Source organism: Poecilia reticulata, unplaced genomic scaffold (genome assembly GCF_000633615.1).
Source record: "Poecilia reticulata strain Guanapo unplaced genomic scaffold, Guppy_female_1.0+MT scaffold_239, whole genome shotgun sequence".
Classification (NCBI taxonomy): Eukaryota; Metazoa; Chordata; class Actinopteri; order Cyprinodontiformes; family Poeciliidae; genus Poecilia; species Poecilia reticulata.
Window position 1 is genome coordinate 147,410 of NW_007615029.1, and position 8,617 is coordinate 156,026.

General features: G+C 42.1%; 1 protein-coding gene across 1 annotated transcript in view; it reads right to left on the reverse strand.

Annotated features, from left to right (window-relative positions):
* tcf4 (transcription factor 4) overlaps positions 1-8,617 on the reverse strand; it is a 165,494-nt gene that overhangs the window by 30,354 nt on the left and 126,523 nt on the right. The window lies entirely within an intron of this gene.

The window sequence follows — 8,617 nt, forward strand, 5'->3', positions numbered from 1 at the left end:
TGTGTGTGTGTGTGTGTGTGTGTGTGTGTGTGTGTGTGTGTGTGTGTGTGTGTGTGTGCTGCAGACAGACACGAACAGGTGCAGAGTGTGTCAGAGTCGGAGGAATGCAGGGAGACACAATAACAACCTGACTTCCTGTCCTCTCGGACGCAGCATTCCCACAGTCAGCAGCAGCCAATCAGAGAGCAGAGAAAGTTTCGTCCATTTTACTTTATTTATGTCACAAATGAGGAAAAACGTGACAATAAACTGATTCTAGCCTTAAAAAAAGTTTAGAGCTGAATTTTAATGTGAACCTGTAAGAAAAAAAAATGAAGATTTAAGCCTTTAAAACGCATCAAGAAACAATTAAAGGCAATATTTATAACAGGGGTGCTCAAAGTGAGGCGCAGGGGCCATTAGCGGCCCTTGGAATAATTTTTTATGGCCCTTCACGGCAGCTTAAGACCGGCACAGATTTGATTCTCCACTATTTTTTATCTTCCAACATAAAAAAAGTATTTTTTTAAGGTTTCTGCAGTTTTTACCAACTCAGATTTAAGACTTTTTAAGACCATGAGTGGAATTTAAGACCACAGAAATATGAAATGAACCTTTTGCTCTCCATAAGGTCACATATATGGACGCTAAGCTAACTTAGCGACATTTAGACAAAACAAAAAATGTAACAAAATCAGAATCAGATGTTTTTAAAGATCAGCAATCAGCCGATTTAGAGGAAAGAATTTTATTATTGCTGAAATTAGACAAAAAAATAATAATTTTCTAAAGAATATTCAATTAAAAAAAGATAGAAAACTATTAAAGAAAACATCTTCAACTGATGATTCATCAGATAACAAACTGGGACATTATGCAGATTCTCTATTCAACCAGTTGAGCCTTTTCTTTAAAATAATATTAGAAATACATTAAAAGACGCAAATAATTCAATTAATTAAAAAAAAATTAAAAAGTTACTGCCCAAAATGCGATAAAATCATTCTCTGAGTGAATTTGAACCTCTGAATATGTTGCATATTTTCAGAAAAATGCCTTTTTAGAGCCACTTAATGATTAATCAATTACTAAATTAGTTGACTAATTATCGATTAATCACGATTAAACCGATTAATCGTTTCGGCTGTAGATATCGGCCCCTCGTTTCTCATATGTTCGCCTTCATAAAATGAAGAAATTCCGCTCAGAGAGCCGAGATCCAGGCCCGGTTTCTGGACCAGAACCGGTTCTGCCCGACAGGAGAGACGCGTGACGGATCTGGGAATCTTCAGAGGAGACGAAGCACCGCGGTCTTCATCAAAGCCCGGCTCTGTCTGCGTCGCCCCGGGCCGAAGGAATCCAGCCGCATTCCAGCTCAAACCGGTTCCTGCTGCAGCTGGAAGCACGCTGCAGAGTATCGCCACGGAAACATCGGCCCGCCGTTAGCTCGCCGCGTTAGCGAGGGAAGTACCGATGAGCGCTTCAGACCGGGCCGTCGAGGGAATAATGTAAAACGAACAGCAGCCATGTTTGGTTTTTAGCTAAATGGTCTTTTTGTGAATCACAAACATTTTTTTACTGCAGTTTCCCAAAGTTTTTCTACCAGCAAAAGGAAAAACGCAGAAGCATTTTCAGCCAGCTGACCGGCAGTGCAGCTCAATAAAATAGATCAGATTTATTTCTATTATTATTGTTGTTATTTCTCTGTTTCAGTCTGAAACTTAAAATCAAACCGTTCAGGGTCGTCTAGGGACCCTGAAGGTCGTTCATTTCACTGATTCAGCAAAGGATTCTGGGAAAAAAGGAGCAGCTCCGAACTTTTAGCTAAACTAGAATATTAGCTTTAAATTGGTTAAAAATTAAAAAAGAAGCAGCAAATGATGATAAAAAAAATCTGGATCAGAACCGATACCCGAGGTTCAGAATCGGCCGATACGATACGATACGATACGATACGGAAAAACATCTGACTGAAAACTTTTATATTTCTAAACTCAGACATAAAAATTAATTTGATAACTTTTAATCAGCACAGCTCATTTAAATTCACCAGCAGCTCCACAGACTCGGTCAAACGCATAAAAGACGTTTAATTTGTTCTGCAGTCGGGAAAATAACAGCCAATTTAAAATAAATAAACTGAATTAAACACCAACTTGGTCAGACACGTAAAATAAACGGCAGTAAAAACTTAAACGCTTCAGAAAATTCAATTATGAGTTTATTATGAGTAATAAAGCTCAGAGCACGAAGCGTAGAAATAGACTGAATAGATCCACAGATACTAACAATGGAGATTTCTCCTCCTCCTCCTCCTCATCATCATCATCAATCACCAAAAACTCTTGATTTATTCAGATAAAGTTTAAAATTCGGCTGCAAACGTCACTCAGGCATCACCCTGGACACCCCAGGGGTCCTGATCAACCAAACGGGCCGGAAGCAGAAAAAACTCCGTTTCTACCTGGACTGAAACGCAGAAACTACTAAAAAAAATATAAAATACCACAAACTGTCCAGTAGGGGGCGAAGCTGTCAAACCTTCTGACTTATCAATAACTGACGATTGAAGTCAGCAACGGTGTCCAAACCGTGGCCCGGGGGCTGTTTGGGGCCATCAGTATAAATACTTTTACTCGACTATCAGAGTTAATGTGAGATTAACAGAAGTCCTTTCAGATTAAGAGCTTCTGAAATGGAAAATGTTTGGTGTAACAAAGTATTTCTTCTTCTGTTGTTAATTTCACTGAAGGCAACAAACATCCAGGAATGTTTCACTAAATAAACTTTTAAACATTAATAAGAAGTTTTGGTTTTGTTGTTGAGACATTTAATATTTTATTTGATTTTATTTTAATATTTAGAAAACTACCAATTTATTTTGCTAAATATTTAATAAATTTATCTTTTTTACTTTGATGAAAATAATGGTGGTTTAAATCATAAAAGTGATAAAAGTTATTTAACATTTTTTAATTGGAAAAATCCACAGAAACGTGTCGACAAAAGAGAAATACGGAGAGAAATTAAGGAACAAAAGATGAAGGACGGTAAAAGTATGGAAAACTTTTCCTGCTTCTGGAAAAATTACCTCCGATTTGAAATGTATACATAAATACGGCACTAGGTAGAAAAGACGGTCAGGAGGTCAAGCGCTTCGCGTTTTCATGAACAGGAGTCGTTTTGTACGGAGCCTGAATCCTGCCAAAACCCAGCGACGTCTTGGACGTAGCTCGCTGTGGTGACTCTGAACCTCTGAGCTTTTTCCCGTCTCCGTCCATCCAGAGACCGACGTGGGAAAACGAATCAAACGGGAAGCAGACGATCCAAACCTCTCGGGTCCGGAGCGCAGGACGGGTTCTGCTTTTTAGATGGATTTTTATAGCGGAGAGCTGAGCCACGGCCTCCGAATCCTCTGAAGGTTAATTATGTTCCTGATTCAAAACACATGGAGGTGTGTGTGTGTGTGTGTGTGTGTGTGTGTGTGTGTGTGTGTGTGTGTGTGTGTGTGTGTGTGTGTGAGTGTGTGTGTGTGTAAAAGCGGAAGGAAATCCCACCCACCACCTCCAAGCAGAGGCCTTTATTCTACCAACCTGCATTTGCACTAATGTGAACCAGATGTGAGCCGTTTTGAGCCTGGTGCCTAATTGAGTCCATACGACGAAATACGGAGGCAGAAAAAAACCAAAACCATAGAAAAATGATCTTTGAAATTGCAGATAATTTGATTGGATTTATTAAAAGCTAAACCTCAAGACTTCAGGTTGTTTTGTTAAACTTTGATTTTGTAAACATAACACAGCTTTACATTATGACTCCATAAGTGTCACTTTTGATAACCTGAATGAAGAACTTAACAATTTCCTCAAAAATCTGACATACAGAACAAAATGCGGTTTAAAGAACAAATAAAAACAGATAAATTACCTTAAATGCCTGATGTATCATTTATGATACGATAAAAAAACCAAATTCTGCTTATATTTGGTTAATAAAACAATGAAAATATCAGGCTAAACGGTTAAAAACAGATAATTTAAAGCGCGCTTTAGCACTTCATCGCTAAACCACGACACCACGTAGCCTTGGCTAATGCTAACGTGCTAGCTTCATCACAATCCAGATAATCTCCACTGTTTAGTTTTGCCCCCACATGTTTCTAGTCTTAGTTATTGGGGGAAACTAGAGGAAATGAAAGTGTAAACAGCCTCCAGGCGCTTCAAAGAGCCTGAGAGTAAACGTCCAGCTAGCTGAAGGGTTTTTAAGAGTCTGTGACCAAAACGTCAATTTCATTCAACTGAAAGCTTAATAAGCAACTAATTATCACTGTTTTAGCTTCATCAACTCGGGGAAGCTAAGTGAGCTAACTGTTTTCAAAGCTAGCAACAGCGCTAATGCTGCTAGCGGATCGACTTTAAGACGATTTAAGGCTTGGACAAAAGTTTTAAAAAGACAAAATGTTCCAGTGTGTTTGATTTCTTATTGGATTCCTGAGAAAACCGACCTTTCGGTGTTTTCTCCACCTGCGTAGAGGAGCATCCACCATCTGCTGCTGCACACTGCTGCTCAGCAATTTCATTTTTTGGTTGGATTTGGTGTAAAAGTTGGATTTCGGTCCTTTTTGGCCAAGAAAATCCGATTTGAGTCACGTTTGTGGTTGGTAAAAAAAGTCACATTTGTTTTATTTGGGTTGCGTTAGCCTGCTGTGTTAGCGTAGCCTTAGACTCTCATGAAAGGCCGGCTTGCAGATTAAAAACAACTTAATTTTCTGGATCGGTTTAAAGCCTCCATGCGTTTTAGAAAACCTGACCTAGTTTGTTACAAGAGCAAACCGAAGACATGAAACGGTTTTAAAACGAGGCCCAGAAAAACTGAGAAAAACCAGAAAAACTGAGAAAAACTCTGGATCAAGCTGGAGAGACGACGAGGTGGAAAGTGTGGAAAATTCAACTTTAAAGATTCCCAAAAAATAACAAGCAGAGAGAGAGGGAGAGAAACAGAGAGAGGGAGAGAAACAGAGAGAGAGATGAACAGAGAGAGAGGAAGAGAAAGAGGGGGAGAGAGAGAGAAACATCAAATAACCAGACAGAAACGCGGCACAAAGAGAGCAAATACTCACATCTGCAAAAATACTTGGGTGTAATTGAAAACATGCAGCGCCTTCCTTCACACACTCAGAGTTTCATGGACCGACGCATTCCTCAGCTCACTTTGCGACACACACACACACACACACACACACACACACACACACACACACACACACACACACACGCACACACACACACACAGCTCCCTGTGGAGCTGCGGCTTCCTGAGGCTTGATTAGAGCCCCCTACGTGAAGACAAGTGGACCCAGCATGTGTGTGTGTTCGAGCGCGTTGCACCTGTGACTGAGGGGGGGGTCGAGTCACTCAGACAGAAAACACCGGGGGTCCGGACAGAGAAACACACAACGTGTGCGACACGAGTCGCTGGGAGACGCTGGACTCTGGTGAAGCTCCGACTCCAACAGGACCGGATGAATAACCAGCCTGGTGGTTTTCACTTCAAAACCACGACGGAAAAACGCCGAGCGAGCTAGCTAGCCAGCTAGCTAGCTAGCCAGCTAGCTAGCTAGCACGGCGTGGAGAACCAGAGAGTCCAGTTCGGTGTGAATCGGTTCAATAGAACCAAACTCTGGTCCTACAAACAGTCTGGGTTCGGCTGAATGTGAACGCCAAGCGGACCAGAGACCGCTCCAAAAGCAGGGCATTCTGGGTAAACATCCAAACAAATGCTAGCGTTAGCCTAGCGCTAGCGGGAGAAATGACTCAAGAATCTGACTCCATTTTTATTTACGTCTCATCAAGAAGGAAGATGCAGGCAGTGAATTTTCTGGTTTTGTGTTAAAGGCAATAAAATGTTTATTTTACTATTTGAAAATGGAGCTGAATTGTTTGTCTCTTTATATGAAACAATAACAGCAGTCAGCATGTTTTGAGTTTGTTGGCAGTAGTTATGGTTACAAATCAGCAGCTGCTGGGAGGAAGGATCTGTGTTGACGCTGATTTGTGCACCAAGGATGCAGCTTTCCTTATAAATGTAACAATCTGCATCAACAACCTGGCCACACGTCACAGACGTGTCGGTATCATGTCATGGTGGATGGAGCCGAGCGATGGTTAATTAACGCCTCCACTGAGTTTTAGTCAACCAACGTTTTACATCATCGTTTCGCAGTTGGCAGAAATTAAATTATGACATGAAACCAAATATTGAATATTGTTTTTTTCAGGATGTAGAAAATGAAAGACGACGTATATGATATCAATATATATCGATTATCTCAGCCAAACTGCAAAATGTCATTTTTGTTGCACTGCTAGCGATTAGCACTGAATAAACAAAGAAAATTCATAACCTGCTTATTTTTCTCAGTTAAGTATTTTTATGATCCCATCGTTTCTCACAGTTGGACATAAAACGTCCCGTTATGGACACAAGCAACCAGAATCTGTTCGAGCCCAAATAACAGAATAAAAACAAGCTAAATGCTATGCTAACTATGTTCAAAAACACAACCAAAGACTGGATTAAGGACTAAACCAACCAGAAAAAAGGAAAGTCCAGAAGCAAAGAGACATGAAAGCAGCAGCAGCAGCAGCAGAGCGTCCGGTTGTGTGCCATGTTTACACTGCGGCCTGGAAATGGATTCAAGATGGCCGCCAGATCAAAGCCTCAGACAGCCAGTGATGTCACAGCTCTTTAATTGACCACTAATTGCTCTGAATTAGCTGGAGGATTGCGTAGCGCTGAGAGCTGCTCCACGGCTTCCAGCCTCTAAACTTTTAATTCTGCATGTAAACTGTGACTTAAACTACCGTTTCTCTCAGGAGCAAAACCCAGTTCAGCCAGAGCACACCACCTGGTGGTGGCAGCATCATGCAGGGTCCATCTAAACCCAGCAGGAAGGAGATGTTATGATAACTGGACTGAACTCGTCAGGTCCTTTCCAGTCGATTTAACTATTCGCTGCGTTGCTCAACACGACTACTCCACCGTTCTGTGAACGTCGGACCGGCCCACCAGGAAATGTCCCGATTAGACCAGAGCAGATGGCCTAGTTAAAGCCCAGCTGAGGATGGATTAGCAACAGAAGTTAGCCAATTGGTGATAAATCGGTGATAGATACAAACAAGCTAGCTAGCAGCAGAAATTAGTTTACCGTGAAGACAAAGTAGCGATGAACCCAAAACAGACACAAAAATGCTAGCTGTGTTTGTGCGCAGAATGCTCCTAGCATTGCATGTCTTAGCATTAGAAGTTAGCGACGAGCATCATCCGGCCAGTTGGCGCATGGTAGAAACAAGAAAGCTAGATTTTTGTACAAAATGCATGTCGCATTGTTTGGGTTTTCAACAGAAGAGAGATTTAAAATAAATTCAAAGTAATTTCGGATAAAGCTAGCTAGCTAGCATTTTGCACCGAATGCTGCTAGCATCGTATGGTTTGGCGAAGACAAACGTTTTCCGGCCAACTGGAAATAAATTTGTGGTTAGCTCATGATAGCTAAACCTGGACCTGAAACAGCTAGCAAAGACGCATTAGCAGCTAGTTAGCGGTAGCCTGAATCAGAAAGTGACTCAAACAGAAAAGTTTCATATTAAAAACTTAATATTAATTAGTCCTGCCATGACTAAATAGATATTTATTTAAATTTAAAACCTTGTAGCCTGGAGAAAAGTCAGATCAGCTCGATTAGCTGAAACCAGAGAAAGTTTAAATTCGATGCGTCTGTAGTTTATCCTCCATTTCTGTAAAATCAACAAACTTTTACTCCGTGTTTCTGATCACAGCAGCAGAAGTGACTTGGCACACACACTCAGATCAGCAGTGTGTGTGTGTGTGTGTGTGTGTGTGTGTGTGTGTGTGTGTGTGTGTGTGTGTGTGTGTGTGTGTGTGTGAGCACACCGGAGAACAAAAACACTTCTCCACAGGTGACGGATCTTTACGACTCTCCTCCACCATCGTTTTTATTAGCCGCCCATTTTTCTTTCAACTGCCAGGATTTTTTTTTTTTCCTGGCGAAGCCGACATGCAAACGCTTTCTTTCCTTCTTCTTCTTCTCTTTCTCCCCCACCGTCTCTCTTTCAGCGGCTTCCTTTGATTTAATTACTGCCACATGCTGCCGACTGCCAGCCGTCGTTAGCGAGAGGGCGGCCTCGACCGACCAACGCAGGGAGAGAGAGAGAGAAACACTTCACATGGTTTAAAGGATGAAACAGGGAGGGAGGAGGGAGGAAGGAGGGATGGAAGGAAGGAGGGATGGAAGGAAGGAAGGAGGCAGGAAGGAGGGAAGGAAGGATGAAGGAGGGATGGAAGGAAGTAAGGAGGGAAGGAAGGAAGGATGGAGGGAGGGAGGAAGGAAGGAGGGAGGGAAGGAAGGAGGGGTGGAAGGATGGATGGATGGAGGGAGGGAAGGAGGGAGGAAGGAGGGATGGAAGGAAGGAAGGAAGGAAGGAAGGAGGGATGGAAGGAAGGAAGGAGGGAGGGGTGGAGGGATGGAAGGAAGGATGAAGGAGGGATGGAAGGATGGAAGGAAGGAAGGAAGGAGGGATGGAAGGAAGGAAGGAGGGAGGGGTGGAAGGAAGGAGGG